Source organism: Gossypium hirsutum, chromosome A01 (genome assembly GCF_007990345.1).
Source record: "Gossypium hirsutum isolate 1008001.06 chromosome A01, Gossypium_hirsutum_v2.1, whole genome shotgun sequence".
Taxonomy (NCBI): domain Eukaryota; kingdom Viridiplantae; phylum Streptophyta; class Magnoliopsida; order Malvales; family Malvaceae; genus Gossypium; species Gossypium hirsutum.
In genome coordinates this window covers 79,589,986-79,609,998 of record NC_053424.1, presented here as the reverse complement: position 1 = coordinate 79,609,998, position 20,013 = coordinate 79,589,986, and the positions used below count along the sequence as shown (strand labels likewise).

At 31.4% G+C, this 20,013-nt stretch overlaps 1 long non-coding RNA gene across 1 annotated transcript; it reads right to left on the bottom strand.

Annotated features, from left to right (window-relative positions):
- Window positions 1–15,210: 15,210 nt before the first annotated feature.
- Window positions 15,211–16,092, bottom strand: LOC121222504 (uncharacterized). Its single transcript, XR_005919832.1, has 2 exons — window positions 15,935–16,092; window positions 15,211–15,588 (listed from the first exon to the last, which is right to left on the bottom strand). It is a non-coding gene; the product is annotated as an uncharacterized lncRNA (long non-coding RNA).
- Window positions 16,093–20,013: the final 3,921 nt, after the last annotated feature.

The window sequence follows — 20,013 nt, the reverse complement described above, 5'->3', positions numbered from 1 at the left end:
CACACGACTGTGTGGCTAGGCTGTGTGGAATCACCCAAGCCGTGTAACTTTCAAACTAGGGACACACGGTAGTGTCCCAGCTTGTGTCCTCACTCATGTAACTCACTGAGGAGGGTCACACAGTCATGTCACACACCCGTGTGCCAGGCCGTGTGCCTCATTCGGCAGTGTCAGCTCTCGTGTCCCAAGCCATGTGAACCCAAAATTCACTTAAAGTCAAGCCATTTCATAACCTAACCATGCATAAACATTCAATTCATTTGTGCACACTTTCAAGGAACCTAAACACCATTCAAACTCGCATAAACATACCATTTCAAGCATCCTAAATTACCTAACCAATATGCCATTTAAAGGCACTACAAGTGCAACCAAAACACCATTTACCAAAACATGTTAACATTGTTTCACTCCATGCATAAAGACCTAGTTCCACTATATGCCTAAAATACATCATAAATCATCATTTCTAAGCCAACGCCAACATGCCAAAAGGCCATGTACATCAATTACCTAAAAAGTGACCAAAGGACTTATCTTAACAACCATTACAAGTCCATCAACCATACATAAGTTTCAAGGCATAAACATACCATATTACCAGTTACTCATACACTAAATACCATTACAAAATAACTTATACATGTTAATATTACCATTTCCATTCATAATAACCTAGTTCAAATATGAACTAAAACATGTTACAAGTAACCATTTCCAAACCATCATCAGAATGTCAAGATAATCTTATAAACAAGCACTTTAAAGTAACCAAAATCACATAACTTGGTAAGGCATCTAATATACCAAACCAACATAACTTTCCAAAGCTTATACAAGCCAAAACACCACTAACACAAACACCATAATACCATTACAATTCACCTTATACATGCCATTATAAACCTTAGCCAAATTACTCAAAAATTATCAAATTATCTACTGGATAGTGTGTTAGGTCTCTGATGATCTATAAAACCTTAGCTAAATTAAGCCTATGATGATCTATAAAACAAGGAAAATAACTACGTAAGCAATGAACGCTTAGTAAGGTGGTATAAACTTAAAACATAACTTACCATTTCAATAATGAAATTTATAGAATACATATAAACCTTTACCACTTCCATAAGCTAAATAAAAGCCTATATGACACCATCAAAATCGCAAGTATACTTGTGCATGATATATATGAAATCAACTATGTATAAACATAACATTTAATTCATCATCATCATTATATACGATCAGGATTCATTCCATTTACTTACTAATTCCAATATTCCAATTTAGAGATTAAACATAAACCATTACTAATGTCATGAGTTTAGTATAAGCCTATTCAAACATCATCGAACCCATACGTTAATAGGTTCATTAACAACACATAAAAACTCATTTACGTCATACGTATAATTTCATAAGATACATTACATAAGCATCAACCCTTTCATATAGTCATGAACCTTTCCATTAAGTCACTTACCGTTCCATTCTTTTTCTTACCAGTTGAACCATCTAGAATTATATCAGATACTCGGGAAAGCTCATACAAAGTGTGCCTTTACAAATAATCGTAACCTTTCATTTACATCAATGCTCACACGAGCTGTGAAATGAGCCTGCTCACACGAGCTGTGGGTCAAAATGTAAGCTACACGATGTGCTCACATGAGCTGTGGAGAATCCATAGTAAATGTTGTATCTTAGCCATCGATAGGACATTCAAGACCAGCACCTGAAACATGAAATCCCTAATGACATGTCATTTGTATCCTAAGAATTCTTAAGGTTTAACCGAAACTTGTTACTTGTCAAATCATTGTATCATTGATACATTTATAATCTAATTCATTTATATTACAACAACAAAATAAATGGTTAATTTAACTAACATTAAAACAATCATAGTTGATACGAACTTACCTCGATAATTACAATTGTAAAAATGAAGCTAACGACTAATCCATCACTTAGTTTTTCCTCAATTTTGATATGTTTGGCTTGTTTCTTAATCTAAATAATAAATTTTTATTCAATTAATCCACTCAAATAACTTAACATAATTAATTTAAGCCTATAATCCATTTTAAGGTGAATATACAATATTACCCTATTATTTTAACATTTATGCAATTTAGTCCCTAAACTCGAAATTCTAAATTTAACAAAATTTTACAATTTCCCAAGTCAACCGAATTTCTTCCTATGCTAGGACAATCCACAATTCTTCATAATTTGTAAAAAAATCCATAAAACTTTAAATATTTTATCAATTAAACCCATTAACTAAAAACTATCAAAAAATCACTTAATAAACTATTTCTAACCATCATCAATATTTCAATTTCACTAATTAAGATCAAAATAACTAAAAATCATCAATGAAAACATCTAAAATCCTTAATAGTTTTAAAAACAAAGGTATGGGTTAACTAGACCTAATTGCAATGATCACAAAAATATAAAAATACAAGAAACAAGTGAAAATTTCACTCACATGCAAAGAAAATGTTATGGCCGAACCTTCAACTTTCAATGGTGATTTTCTCCTTTCTCAATTTCGGTCAAACACAATTAGAAAGATGACAATCCACTTTTGTTTTATTTTACTAATTATTTTTTATTAAATTACCAATTTACCCTTCAATTATTCATTAATTTTCAACCTATTTCATGCCTTAACTGTCCATGCAAATTAGAAGTAGCATAAGTACATTATAAAACTTCCCACCTTTACTAATTACTTCCTTTAATCACATAATTCTATAAGACATGAGTTTTGACATCTATTATAGTTTAGTCCTTTTTATTCAATTAACGAACTAAATATTAAAATTTCTTAACCAAATTTTAATACGACCTTAATAACACTCTGTAAATATTTAATAAAATATTTACAGCTTGGTTATAGAAACGATGTCTTAATACCTCATTTTCTAAAACTACTAGACTTTAAGGTCATACCACTTGAACCTAATTATTCATTCAAATAGCATAAATTTACAATTCAAAATTTATTTTAATACTATATTTGACTCTTAAATATTAAATAATAACAATTATGAACATACTCGTTAGATTTGTGGCCCCAGAACTACTATTTACGACACCACTGAAAAATGGGCTGCTACAAACCAGGCCAGACATTGCCAGTTTAGGGGAGAGGTGTAATTGTCGTCCATGCGTATTAAGGGGCACCCTTAAAGGCCATGCCTTGGGGTTAAAATTAGTCATCTTTGTAATAGAGATTAGATTCAAATCTGTAAATAAATGTCGAGCTTAATAAGGCACCAACTTTTGTAAGAATTTTTAATTCACGCATAGTACAAGGTGCAGTAGGGGTTGCATTCTAATCTCGATTTGGTCTAACTCTTGAATAAATTGGTTAAAATACTGCTAAATATAACGAGTTTTGTTCTTGTGACACTTGGTACCCACAGCCTACGATCGAATCGGATAAAAAGTGTTACAATTTAATCTAGTCGATTTATTTAATATGGAATTAAATTGGGTAGTCGCGAGAATTATTCAACAAGAGAATTTAACTAATGAGTTTTCTTGAAAAATTAATTTGGAAAATCTTAGTGATTTTTGGGAAAAGTAATTTTGATCAAGTAAATTAAATTAATCAAATTAATTAAAATAAATATGATATTTTTGGAAATTAATTTTCAAGTCAGACAATTGGCCAAATGGGTAATTGAACTTGAAAATTGGACTAGAGATCAAAAATTGAGCAATAGAACCCCAAAGTGAGACCAAGACCCAAACATTAATCGAACCGGACTGACAATCTAATTGGTGGGACTAGACCGGTCAGGTTATAACTGGCCCGGACCGAATTGGATCACGGTGCCGTGAGGGTGTTGCACCTATGATGGCACCACAGGACACGACAGTGCCTGTGGCGGCGACTGCAACATTTTGGTGATCGGTGGGTAGTCCTCCGATAGTTGAGCAGTGGAGGAATCACACTCCTACTAGGAGTCTACCGGATAATTTGATTTCAAATTAACTATTCTAAAAATAATATTATTTTAATAGTTTAATATTAAATTTAATTTAATACTTATCTTAGTAGTATTTTATTAATTTAATATTAAAGTGATTATCTTAATATTAAATTAAATTTAATATTTATCTTATAGATAAATATTCTATTAATTTAATAAATTTAATATTAAATTTAATCTAATATTTATCTTGATAAGCATTATATTATTTTAATATTAAAGTGATTAGTTTAATCATAATTGATGTAACACCCCTTACCTGTATTTAACTTTAGAATAGGGTTACGGAGCATTACTGGACTTACGAAACAACTAAACAACCATTTATCAAAAATAACATTATTTCATACATTCATCATTCAAACTCCATCAATTTGTCCCTAATACGAGCCTAGAGACCCTAAACATACATTAGGAGTGGTTCGAGACTAAACCGATATCTCAAGAAACTTTCATGAACTTGGAAAAATTTTCTCAAAACAGGGGACACATGCTCGTGTCACAGGCCGTGTGGACATTCAAAATGGGAGCAGATGGCCGCGTCCCAGCCCGTGTCCCACCCAATGTAACTCTCTGACTTGGGTCACACAGCCAACACACACGCTCGTGTGGCTAACTCGTGTACCCTAGAAATGGCCACACACGCCCGTGTGCTAGGCTGTGTGCTAGGCTGTGCCCAACCTGTAGGGTATACTGACTTATACCACACGGCCAAGTCATATGCCCGTGTGTGAGGCCGTGTGTAGCATGCTAACTTGATTTAAATTTCAACACTAGGGGACACACGGCCATGTACTTGACTATGTGTCACACAGGGTTAAGACACACACCAGTGTCTCTACTTGTGTGTACAAAAATAGGCTATTTACTAAGTCATATTGCCATCCCATTCGGTACACACCTTTACCTACACATATGGCACAAAAGCAAAGCAAAATAAGCAATTCAAAACCACCAAATCAAGCCTAAATATTACCATTTCAGTTCCAACTACTAGCATGCTTACTATCTCATGACTTACTCATTCAAATCATACCAACTTTACGTATTCATATCATCAAATTAAACATTTTTCCAAACATGGTTCATCATAATTAATCCACAAGCACATAGCTTCTCAATTATCAACCATTTAACATCTATAATAACAATTATCCATAACATTGCAAACCAACCTCAATCACTCAATAAAAACCATATGCACACTTATATATACATAACCAAATTAACCCAGGTCTCATGGCTATATTTACAAACCGAAATAACCATTCATAAGCCATCTCAAATGGCAAAACTCACTACCAAGATACATATCAAAATGACCATAATCCTATACATGCCATATGACCAAAACATAAGCTCAAAAGTACCAAAGTGATGGTTGGATAATGTAACGTAGTCTCCGATGATCTTGAATCCAAGCTAGCTTTGAAATCACTATAAAACATGGGAAAAATAAACAAAGTAAGCTTTATAGCTTAGTAAGCTCATATAAAATAAACTCAACTAATCATAAATACACAATTTAACAATTTGAACTTGTTAATTCATAATCCATAAATACTAACAAACCTTTCAAATGCTTAACCATATACTTATATGCAAACTTTATAACTTCTTCAATTTAAGGCTCGTATGATTCATAAACATACCTGAACCAATCCGTAACAAACTCATACTCAAACGAAAAAATTTCTAATACTCAAATTCTTGCACACTAAGTGCCAATACATAGCTGAAACTATTTCAATCTCACACACTAAGTGGCATACATAGCCGAAGCTATCTCGAAGCGCACACTAAGTGCCCTACATAGCCAAAGCTATCTTGAATAGCACACTAAGTGCCGTACATAGCCGAATTGTCGTCAATTATAACTGTAGACTCTTATAAACAATTTATGCAATATCAAAGCAATTAAAGCATAATTATAACAATGCTTATTACATACGAACTTACCTCAGATGTTAAAATGACAAATCGAGTCGATTAGTCGATAACTTTCGTTTTTCCCTGGTCCTGATCCGAATTCCATTTTTATTGATCAAATTATATTCAAAATTAACTTATTTAATCAATATTTATTCAATTCAATCTAAAATATACATTAGGGCTATTTTACACATTTGCCCCTAAACTTTCACATTTTTTACAATTTAGTCCTTATTACATCAAATCACAAATTAATGAAATTCTAATTATACCCATGCTAGCCAAATTACCATAATGCCCCTAACACCTATAATTTTCATTTATTTCACATTTTACCCACTAACTTTTCACATTTCTCAATTTAATCCTTATTTTGTATTTTCACTAAAAATCACTTTACAAAACTTGTTTATCTAACATCAAATATTCATAATCTATCATCAAACATCAAAATACTCATGTATCCATCAATGGCATCATTCAAAATCTTTAACAGTTTTGTAAAATAGTCCCTAGGCTAGCTAGTACTAGATGCAACGATCACAAAAACATAGAAATCATCAAAAACGGATCAAAAACACATACCTAATTGATGAAAATAGAAGTGTCGAACTTAGCCCTAATATTCTCAAGGGAATCGGTTGGTTTCTTCCTTTTGAAGAAGATGAATACAAATTAAACATTTTGTTTTATTTATCTTTCATTTATTTACTAAATTACAAAATTAACCTTGATTAATAAACATAGAAATCACTTAATGCTTGTCCTTCTTTGTCCACTCATAATTAAAATGGTTTAATTACCATTTAAGGGCATTAATTTTAAGGTTCTATAGCTATTAGACACCTTTAGCTATTAGAACTCAAATTTTACGCTTTATGCCATTTATTCCTTTTTATCAAATTAACTATTCAAACGATAAAATTTCTTCACGAAACTTTCACACATACATACTATCATACTGTAAACACTTAAAATAATATTAAAATTATTTTACAACCTCAGATTTGTGGTCTCAAAACCACTATTTTGATTTGACTAAAAACGGGCTGTTATAGTTCAACTCTCTCAACTCTCCCTATATAAAGATAGTCATGAGTCATTATTTTTCACAGACTTGAGTTCAAGAGAAAGTTGTAGAGAGAAAATTCTCTGAAGAAATTATTTCAAAAGATTTCTAGAGATATTTTTCTTATTTATAACTTGACCCAGAAGTTTAGAGAAATTGTGAAATTACTTCACTAGTAGTTTTGTGAATTTTTTTTGATTCGAAGCGAACCCACACTTGGCAAATGTGAGCTTGAGAATAGTGGAGAAGACTATTTGGTCGAAATGTTCATCCTATATGAATTGAAAATGTATAATTTTGATTAAGTGCTTATTACTTTAGATATCACAGCCAAGTTCTTATTTTTGGAAAAGAAATTTAAAACTCTAGTTTTTTCCCTTAAACTTATTTTCTGCTGCATTTTTAAACTCGTTTTTCCAATAGGGTATGCTATCAAGTTACACAAGTGGGTAATCCACAAGTGATTTTGGTTATAATCACATGTGTAAACGATGGGATGATTACTTCCGACAACCTGCATCGGCGAAGGGGCATCCAATTGTCTCGAGATAATTTGATTGATGTGCAAGTATACACAATCGTTTACAAGTAATAAAGTAGTGAGTAAGAGTTATCATCTCCACATAGATTGTGTATGCAAATCAATTATTGCAAAATTAATTACTCAGCAAATTGTTCAGTGATGAAAATAAATTAAGAGTGATAGATTTCTAATTATATTAAACTAACCTAAGTATGTTTAAAATTAAATTAAACAAAGAAAGAAATAAGTATGCAAGTTTTAAGAGTAATCACAATAGCATGCGTGTGTAAGAATAATTTTCCTTCCTAGCTTAGAAATATTTAAATAATTCTAATGATGTTACAGAAAAATCCCTGGCAACTCAACTATTTGTTAACCTTGTTTTAATTACAAGTACTTTGACTTCTCTCAAAGTCCTAAGTTTAACCTCTTGTCTGCATATTTCTATGTTTATTCTAACTTTAAGGTTACATTTTTAGGCATCGTCTAATAATACACACTTATTAAATTATTAAGTCTAGTATATGCCTATGTCAACAACATAGTATTTTTAAGAAAAAATAGAATATGAGAGAAAACAATAATACTTCTATATTGAAATAGTTTAATCACATAAGTCCTAGGGTTATGCAAGGTAATAAAACTCTTTCAATATTATTACAAATCTGACCTAATATTTCATAAAAAGATCAAACATGCACCATTCAGATATTGTGTCAATTAATTACAATGTAACACCCCTTAACCGAGTTCAACGTCGGAACAGGATACGAGGTATTACCGTGCTTAAACACATGTTTGCAAACATTTCCAGGCCATAAATTTTTGTCTAAAGTAAAAATTTTTGAAAACCAAACATAAAGTCCCTAATATGAGCTCACGTGGCCCAAAACACGCTTAGAAAACTTTGAAGAAAAATTTCAAAGTAAATAGGGCACATGCTCGTGTGGAAAAGTGACACACCTGTGTGTCGTCTTAACATGATAGTGCTGAAGGCCCGTGTAGCTCACACGACCTGGGCATATCTGGACACGCCCGTGTCCCTAACCTGTGTGAATTTATTTTTTGATTCGAACATACTGGGGTTTTCACACGGTCTGGCACACGCCCGTGTCCCTCATATGATCATGACACGCCTGTGTCTCAGCCCATGCACAAAAACCTTGGCATTTTGTTTTTGACGTCATCAACCAATTAAGGGCACACAGCCAAGGCACACACCCTTGTGTTAGGCCGTGTCCTCCACACGACTGAGACACATGGCCTTGTCTTTGCCCGTGTGTTTACTACCATGCATACTAACTTGAAAAATTGAGGTGCAGGGGACACACACGGCCGGACTACACACCCGCGGGGTAGACTGTGTGTCACACACGGTCTAGAAACATGCCTGTGTGTCTGACCGTGTGGACAAAAATAAGGTTATTTACCAAGCATTTTTGCCACCTTTATTTACACCAACCTACACAACATTAACCAAAACTAATCCAAGAATAACACATATAACCAAAACAACCACAAGCATAAGAAATTTGCATCAAATGCATTTAATAATAATCAATATTAGCCAACATTAATGGCCTATACAAAATGAATATCACATCCATCATATGAGCCAACTCTTGTGGCCAAACTAACAAGATACTAAACAAAAGATTCAAGTCCCTATACATGCCAAAATCAAAATATTAAACTAGCTATACCCAAGCTTTAGGTGATAGTGTGATCGATGCCTCTGATGTCCCTTGATCCTCGATACTAGCTTGACGGCACTATAAGAAAATGGAAAGAAGAGGGAGTAAGCATAAAGCTTAGTAAGTTGCATGTAAATAAATAACAACGTCAACCATGCATATTTAAAACGCATAGCATATAATGAATCAACATAACATTCTTGAGTGCACAAAGGAGATATCACCATATACTTATACCTCACAAATATAAGCCAAAGATTTCAAAATCATTTTCATAGGTAGAACTTACTCATGTTATTCTTACCATTAAGACATCATAACTAGACTCATATCTCATAAGTTTCGAATAAGAACCTGTACCACTCACCACATAATTAATTATATCATTCCATATCATCGTCATAAGCTTTAAAATAACACGTGAAACCATTTGGAATACTAAAGGATATCTAACAAGCTTTACACAAGAGGGTGAATTGTCGATGCCATATTCTAAGCATGGTATTACATTGGCTCACATGTTGAGGCCGATGCCATGTCCTAGACATCGTCTTACACTAGCTCTCGTCTCAATGCCGATGCCATGTCCCAGACATGGTCTTACACTGGCTCTCATAATGTGGCTGATGCCATGTCCTAGACATGGTCTTACACTAGCACACATATCAATGTCGATGCCATGTCCGAGACATGGTCTTACATTGGCTCTCATTACATTGCCGATGCCATGTTCCAAACATGGTCTTACAATGGGTCTCATTACATTGCTGATGCTATGTTCCAAACATGGTCTCACACTGGTTCTCATATTGTGGCCGATGCCATGTCCTAGACATGGTCTTAGATTAGCACACATATCACCCAAATGTCATGACTTGGATATCCAATCTATTCTTAGGCTCAACCGGGAATTTACCACATTAATTCCATCACGCATTAGTCATAATCATATTCAACCATATTATGCAAAATCGATCATTCAGCACATAATAGGGATAAAGTTGACTTACTTACGTACAACTTACCTCGGTATACAAAAAGTGGGCAACTAGTTGGATTTAATCTACTTGTTTGGCCTTCCCCCGGTCTAGGTCTGGATTTCGTATTTTTTTTATCTAAAATGATAAAAATTCACTAATCTAATCATCATATTAATCAATGCATTTCATAATTCGTATTTTGGCAAAATGACCATTTTGCCTTTAGACTTTCACAAAATTACTATGTTACCTCTAGGCTCGTAAATCGATTTTTATCAAATTTTCTCACTGCCCAAGCCTAGCCAAATTCTTTTTATACCAGAAGCAGCCCACAATTCCTATTATTTCATACATTTTCCATATAATTTATAACTTATGCAAAATGGTCCTTAGTTAGGGTTTCCATGAAAACTACTTCACAAAAGTTGTTTGTTTAACAACCAAGATTCATTTTCTTCCATAAAAATTTAGTAACCAACATGAATACTCTCATGGAAAACCTTAGACCCTCGACCATTTTGCAAAACAGTCCCATCATTAGTCAGCTTATGCTACAAGGGTCTCAAAAGTACAAAAATTATCAAGAAAAGTAATCAAAATCACTTACTTATGAGAGAACTTAATGGTTGAAAATTTCAAGCTTTCAAGACCCCTTTCCTGCCAAAAATTTTGGTGGAGAAGAGAAGAAGAGAAAAAAGATGATAGCTTTTCCTTATTTTATTTTATTTTATTCTAGTCAAATTGGTCACCAAATTTCACCTAATTTTGACCTTTTTGATTTTCTTGTCCCTATGGCCGTCCATGCCATTAATAATGACCTATTTTCTCTTTAAAGACCCTTAATTTTGGTTCTCTAGCTATTTGACACCTTTAGCTAATGAAATAAAACTTTTGTCCCTTATGCGATTTAGTCCTTTTTCGCAATTGAGCATGCAATCGCTAAAATTATTTCACTAAAATTTTCATGCACTCATATAAACACGCTATAACACATAAAATAATATTAAAAATAATTTTTCGACCTCGGGTTAGTGGTTCCAAAACCACTGTTCCGACCAGGCCCATAATTGGGCTGTTACATACAATTTGGCTCTGATTTAATAATTAATTCAATTGCATCCCTACATTTATAATGCAAAAATAACATATTCATGATTTTATCTGAACGAATAAGCAAACAAGGCACATAACATCATGAAAAAAATTAAATAATCTAAGCTACAAAATTCAAATCATTCTAACATCATCAAAACTAAGCAACCATGATTATATTAAAAGTAAAAAACTCAGTTGCAATCATGTTTTTTGAATTGAGTAAAAATAAAAGATTGAAGGGTAAAGAAATGCAAAGCCGTTTTTGATGATTCTCTGAGGTACAACTCACTTCACTCCTCCTTCGTTATTCGCTTCTTGTCATGACTACCAAGCTTGAATGCTTCTAATATGGTCGAATGTGGCTACTCTCAAAGCCTTGCAAAACTCTCTTAAAGAAAATGAGAAATGGGAAGGGAAAAAAGAGAAGAGAGAAGAGATGGTATGTGACGGATGAATGAAATGAGGGATCATTTAGGGCCTATTTATACATGAGGAGGCTGGCTATTTTTGGCAAATTAGAGTCCTTGATTTTCTCCTCTCAATGGATGACCCTTGCTTTAAGGAGAATAGTTGGAAGACTTTGCTATTTTTAGTTAATTCATGCATGATTCATGAGGGAAGGAAGCTTGAAAAGGGAAGAGGGATTGGATGGCAAATATGGAATTGTTTGTGGCTAATTTTAAATGTTTGAATCAACCTTGGATGGCTGATTTGGACACATGTATGGACGGTTGGGCCCTTTCTTCATTTGTGGACAATTCGAGCTCTTTTCTCCTTAGCAGACTGTCCAATTTTGCTGACCAATTTTTGAGTTGGATCAAGTCTATCTCATGATCCAAAAAATTATTTAATTGGACATTGTCTACCCCCCGCCTCTTCCAATTGTAGTTATTGCTTGCCGTGGTGTCTAAATCATGGCATGTACTCCTAAGTGGTGGCCAATTCCCAAGTGATAATTGGTTCATGAATAAGTATGAAATCGTATCTACGCTCCCAAATGTTGAAATATATTCATCATGGAATTTATCCCAATCTCTGTCGATTCTTCCCTGCAAATCGACCTTGTGCAATACTCCGATGTCTTGGAGTGGCGGCGAAATAGTTTTCCTAAACTTGAACTGCCGTATCACTCGATCGGATTCATGCATATCCACCATAGTGTAAGCTATCAATGGCACCTTCACATGCTATATATTAGGATTGACCAACATTTTGGAAGGGATGTGTTGTTGAATTCTCGGATTAGAGTATGACATTCGTTCCAACTATAGTACGAAATAATAAAGTTCATTATCTACTTAATATTAATTTTGAAATCCTTACATAAATATTATATAATTACAAATTTTAAAAAGCTAACCTTGGCTTTTAATCATTGATCTAATAGTAGCCGAATTTCTTAGGTAGTCCCACATAACTTGGGCAATGGTTCCACCTATTAAAATAATATGTTTTTCAAAAATATAATAATGAAATAATATTATGATGACTATATTATCAAATTAATTATACCTTGTTACGAGTGAGAAAGTATAAGCGTAGTCGGCTAGGGAATGTTAAAATGGTAGCTAAAACCATGCCCATGATTGCAGAAGGAGTATGCAACCACCAATTTTAATTTTTTGTGGTTGCATCGCTCGACACATCTCTCGATACAATATCGTCAACACAATTGATCCCCAATTGAGTTGAACCGCTTCTTTCAAGTTGATGAGTTATAGCAACCACCTTAAGTGTACAAGAGTTTGAGATTTATCAGACATTAGAAGACCTCCAATTAACCTCAGGATGTACGCTTAGGTGTGTTGTTCTCTTTCAAGGGGACTAGAACTCTCGTGGAGATATTGGAAATTTTCTTGCAACCATTTCATTTCTCTTCGGCTATCGAAAAACTTGTTTGGCACCTTGCCTAACAGTTGCTCGAAAATGCCACTCCAATCGCCAATCGCCAATGACCATTGATCCCATTCTGACTAGCCCATCCATCAGTAAACTGATCTATAATTGAACGTCCTTAAGTTTGATTGTACACTCACCGCATGGAAGATGAAATGTATGTGTCTCGGGTTTCCATCTTTCAACAAACGCGATGATAAGTGTGGGGTCCAATTTACACCCCCAAGCATACAGGACACATGCAAGAATCCTGCATCTTCCAAATAGGGTTCTATCATAGGTGATGGCCTCGAAGATAGATTGTGTATATATGTTTCCAAAATCTGATCTTTGACTTGATTATAAAAAAAATTAATTTAATCTTTTTAACAACTTAAAAATGAAATTAAATAAAATTATAAAAATTAAAAATATTTTCTTACCATTTACAATTGGACCACAAAAATATGGCTGTCATCCAAACGAATAAGAGTATTTGCCATTACAAAATTCAATTAAAACGAATAAAAATTAAAATACAAAATTAAATCAAGATAAACTTGAGAGAATTTTAATTAAAATTTTAGAACTAAAATCTTGAGAGAATTGAGAGAATTAAGAGACTTGAGAGAACTGATAGAAATGGATTAAAATGAAAATAATGAGGAAAAAGCTTGGGTTTATATAGAAATAAAACTAGCCGTTTTTATGGTTGTTGGGGAAAAACGCGTCCAGCGGGAGGCCTTTTTTGGCCTTGTCAAATTCACCTTTTCTCTCCAAAATTGGCCTATTTTGATAAATATCACAAAAAATCGACTTATTCCTTTAATTTTTTTTAAACTAACCTTTTTGGCTAATTTAGTAGTTTTTCAATTTAGTATTTTTCTTTCTTAAATTAATACCTATCATTAAAAAAAATCACTGACATGTGGTGCCTATTAAAATATATCATGTAGCACTTGTAGTGAATTAGAACGTGATATATAGTATGTATTGAAATAAAAAACATATAATCCTTTCTAGAGAACAAATATATATTTTAAAAAGTTCTAAAAAGAATCAATATATAAATAAATTTAAAAATAATTTTGAACTTAAAAAAATTAAAATATTTTAGAAAATTATTGTTGATTTTGACAATTATTTATCGGTGGCTGGTTGATGATGACCGATATTAATCATTATTAATTGAATATCAATTTAGAATATTTTAGAAATTATATATTTTTATTCTTGAGTTTTTTAAAAATATTTTTAAAACTAGTCAAAATTTTCTAGGATTTATATATATTTGACATTTTTTTTAATTTTCTAAAGGATAAATAAACTTTTCAATATTTATAATTATTTTAAATATTTTTGTTTTTTTAATTATTTCAATCTGTTTGGAGTTTATATACTTTGAAATTTTAAATTCTTTTTTATAATTTCATAAAGTTTAACAACAATTTTCAAATTATATAATTTTTCAAATTTTTATTTTTTGAAATTTTAGAACTTATATTTATACACTTTAAAAATTTCTAAAGTTTGTAGAATTTATATTTTTTTAAAATTTCCGATAGTTTATTTAATTTTATAAAATTTTTAATTTTTTAACTTTTTAATTTATATTTATATATTTTAAAATTTTCTAAAATTGAATTTTAAAAAATAAATTTTTAATTTTTTCTAGAATTTTTTATTTTAGTAATTTATAATTAAATACTAAAATAAAAAATAGTAGAAATTAAGCCTCAAATGTAACATTAAGTTGAATCTAACCCTAATGGCTAATAGTCATAAGTTACTACCACCACCAAGAATATTTTATATATATATGCTCCAATAATTGATTTGTATTTTTGATTGACTTATTTTACCCAGTACAATTAAGTGCATGTCTTGAGGTGGACTGTTCAAAACACTTTTTGTTGAATGATATCATTTGCCCCAGTAACACACTACATACAGATTAAAATGATATTTTAAAAAATAACTGTAGTAGTCCAAATTTGACCGGGCCTTAAAACCAAAATAGAAATATGAAATAAATAAATAAATGTTATTTATTTTAAAAGTCCAGTTTACAAGAGCCCAAACACAGGCCCAAATAACTTTCAAACCCAAAAAAATTAAAACTCAGCAGCCCAAATACCTAAACCCTATGCCCGGTTACAACCTGATAGCCCATACCCGTTACACCCAGACCCAAAAAATAAATGAGGCCCAAGTGGCCCAATTTGTTAAACAGAAAGCAGAGAGACCTAGGGTTTCAGAAACCCTAAGCGCCGCAAGCATCCCAAGCGTCATGACCATTCGTCTCGTGCCTTTTCAGTGGGCTCGATTGGCGCCGTGGCTTTGGCCTCGTACCACGTCGCGATCATCTCGTGAATCGATATCACCGTGATGTTCTTGTGAATACCTACAAGACAGGACAAAAGAAACCAGTAGACATGAAACAGAAAAGGAAACCAAATAGCAGCAAATAAACTGAAACCAATAAGGAAAGAAATCAAAGATTTCTTTCCTAAACATGTATAGTCTAAAGGCTATAAAGCCTTTCCTCCGATTTGTAAAAAAGAGACTTACATTCCGGGAATATACAGAGAGAATCAATAAAAAGAGAATATAGAGATTCAACAAAAGAATTTATTCTTGCGTACATATACAAAAAGCATCACAGTTGATTGAATATACAAAGGTGAAATTTTCTTTTAAATACATGCACATATATATATTGCGATTAAAAAAGGAAAAGGGAGACGAACCTCTTTCGATCTGCGCTGAAACGGGAAATTTCCCAGTCTCCGACCACCACGCATGGCGACGTTCGCGGTGGCACGTGGGCGCGTATGCGCCTGAGAACAGGGGTCCGACGAGGCTCTGAGGCCGACCTCGAATCCTCCTACAGAGGATTTCTTTAAGTTTTTTTTTTAAACCAGGTATCCAAATGATTTCAAAACTGAAATTTGGCTTATATAGCCCTATCGAAACGGTGCCGTTTCGCTTAAAACCAATTAACTTTAAACGACGTCGTACCAAAGCTAGGATTCGCGCGTTGACCCGAGACCCGGGGAGGATCCGCGTGTTTTTGGAAAATGGGCTAATTTCTCAATCGGTCCTTCCACATTTTAAGCTTTTTAATTTCATTTTATTATTATTTTAATTCGGCCCTAATCTCTTATATTTACTTCAATTTAGTCCTAATGGCCATTAAAACTTATTCTGAGGAACGCCGTCGTTTCTTGGATTAGGGCAAATTGCCCAGTGAGTCCTCTAAATTTAACGCGCATTTTAAATCAGGCCCAGGATTTTTATTATTTTGCAAATTAGCCTTAGATTTTCTAATTAAATTCAATTTTAATCTTTTTTATATTTTAATTTACTTTAAATACTTTATATATTTTTTTAAATATTAGTTATATATTACTATTATTATCCATTATTTTTTATATCATATATTTTATCTATAAATTATATTATATTATATATTTTATTTTATATATTTCTTTATATATATTTTATAAAATTGTATTATTATTTACTAAATTTGTAAATGGCAAATAAATTTAAAAAAATATTAATAAATAATAGTATATATATTATCCTTATTTATAATAATATTCATATTCCATTTATATATTACACCTTTTCTTATTTATATATTTTATATATGTATATTATTTATTTTATAATATTCTTATGAAAATTACTCATATCCTATTTATTGTTTTATATTTTACCGATAATATGGGCTATACATCAATATATATTTTTAAATTCTATTATATGTTATATGTTTTTATATACTATGTTTCTATATGTAAAATATTTTGTACTTTATTATTATTATACGTATACCATATTATATTTCATACTATATTTTTATTACATACTATATTTTTATTATTCAATATTCCTTATAATATCTATCTTTCTCATATATTTTTTTATTATATATTATTTATTTTGTTTTTTTATACTAATTATTTTACCATATTTTTATATGCAAAATACTTATTATATTTTTATTATTTTATATTATATTTCCTTATATTTTATTCATATTATATTATTATACATAACTTATTTTAAACATTTTTAATTTATATTTTAGGTATTTTTTTATCAATAATTACTCACTTTATTTTATATTTTAATATATATATTATATTATGTCAATATATTAGATGTTGGTCTCATAATTTTATTAAATGTTGAGTGCTTGACTTATTATTATTTTTATTGTATTTTTATTATATATATGTGTCAAATTGTATATCATGCATCATTTGTATTATCAATATGTTTAAATATATGATGAATTACATGTTTATGTGTTTTTACCTATTCTTCTTAAATATACATCGTGTTTTATGCATATTTTACTTATTTAAAATTTGCCATGTTTCTTATATGTATATGTTAGTTATTGTGCTTTTATTTACCTATTACTATAACATGTTATCCCGTATGTTATGTTAATATGCTCCTTCATGCATCGATCTAAAAAACGAGACTTTAAAGTTTTCAAAAATAAAGGCAATACTTGGTGTTTGAAAATTTTGAGAAAAGTAGTGCCCTAACTTATTGGATTGCAACTTTTCTCGTTGAGTTCGAATAGTTAAGCACCCTTCTAAGTTTTTAAGGTTTTCTAAGTGCAAGCAACTGTCTCAGAATTTCAAGGCGTTGTGTCCTAACTTACTGGATATGGCGTTTCGTTGCTTCGAGATAGGGATTTCCAAGAAGGCTAACTTAGTGTCAGATGTCTTAAAAATATTATGTCCTAACTTATTGGATGTAATATTCTGATTTATTTGATACAAGTGAACCCTAATTTTCAAAATAAAAAATATTAAAAGAGGATTGCATCTTAAAATTTTTAAATTTCCGACATTAAAGACACTTGATAATCAATTAGGTACCAATTTTTGGGCGTTACGAGGGTGCTAACCCTTCCTCGTACGTAACCGACTCCCGAATCCGTTTTCTCGACTTTCGTAGACCAAAATTAATGTTTTAAAACAAAACATTTTATAAGGTGATCCAATCACACCTAAAAAGATTGGTGGCGACTCCCCTTTTTGTTTTTTTTAAAGTCGATTCCCATTTTCCAAAACTCGATTTAAAAATGGTTTCGACAATAACAATGTAATTATAATATTTTATTTTTAAAATTTAATTAAAATAATGTATTTTTATATTTTTAAATTTTATTTGATTAGTTCCCATAAGCAACTGTTAATACCACCATTACATTGAGAGGTGCCCTTTTAAATTATGGAGAGGTACAGGCAACTGGGAAAAGCGCGACAGTACAATGTCGACAGTTTTGTCGCTAAAAGTAAAAAGAGTCAATCCATTGTTTCATGATGTTTTGGAGTTGTCCTCTACTCTTCATGCATCAAATAGAACATGTTCCTGAAATCATTTACATATATATAATATATGTATGTATGCATGGAAGAAAAGCTTTCGCGTCTTCTGTACCAATAAAAAGTAGAAAAGCTTTCGCTTCTAGTGAATGACATAATATATATTATATATAACAATTATGAAAATAATCAGCGAGTTTTTTTTTTTACCCTTTGCGAAGTTGATATTTTGAATTAATTACTATTATTAATATATTTTCATTTTTAATTGTAGTTTTTCCGTTTGTTGCATTGGAAAAGGTGTTAAAAGATTTCATCGCTTCTTTTATATATTCTTAAAGTTTTTCATAAATAATATAAAACATTTAATTATGAAAATAAAATTATTTACCGAAAATAGTATGTTTTGAATAGTAAAATATGGACATGTTATATTGTCATGTGATATTGACCTCAACAATACATCAATCATGATCAAATAATTCCAATTAGAATTTTTTCAAAGTGGTGTCGCCAAGGTGGCGACACTAAAATTTTAAATATCCCCCGTTATTTTCACTTTTTCTTGACCATATATTATCGTATAGAATAGCAGTGTCATTGTATAAGGTAGCAACACCACTTTATCGAGAGTAAAGAAAAAAATTGAATGGTGTCGCCAACTAGGAAGACAACCTTGAACTATCATTTTAAACCCCACTTCCTAGACCAAAGAACAGATCTTTAGTTGTTTTTCAATTCTAAAACAAATTGAGAGAGAAAAAGAATCGAGTATTTAAAATTAAACGAGAGAAATCTTAAGTTTGAAACAGCGGAAAAAGTCTCAAACTTGGATCCCTATAACTATTAGAAATCAAGATTGAAGATTAAGGTATATTTTTTATTCTTTTCAATATTCAAGTTTGAGTTGATAAAGTTAGTTTGTAATTATTCTTTATGTTATTTCATTTTATTTTACTATTATGTATAATTAAGTGGATATATTGGGTTTATAATTTCTAATATGACTTGCAAAATAAATTATTTGATACAAAGTATTTTTATTGCTTTAATATGATATGAATTGTTTCAATAGCAACTAATATATATTTTTATTTTTAATTTAATTTGCAAATTTAGTATAGAAGATGAATAGCTGATTCTTGATATAAGTCCATTTCAATGGGGTAATTTTCCAAACGGAAGTTGGTTGTATATTTGAATCGCGTCATCAAATAAGAATGAGGTTTAACAAGAGTATAAAATTTGATGATATCAAACAAAAGATTGGTGTGAAAATGACTTGACTTTGTGGGACGAGGATGTCCAGGCTATTCTACAATTTATAGTTTCGCAGATCTGTCCAAATATAAGGAGATGCAGCTTGTAGTGGATGATGATGTGGATACTATGATCGCACTATATTATTCACCCGATAACATTGAATCGGTTGAGTTGTTCATTGAGTTAGCTGATCTAGTACAAAATGTCAC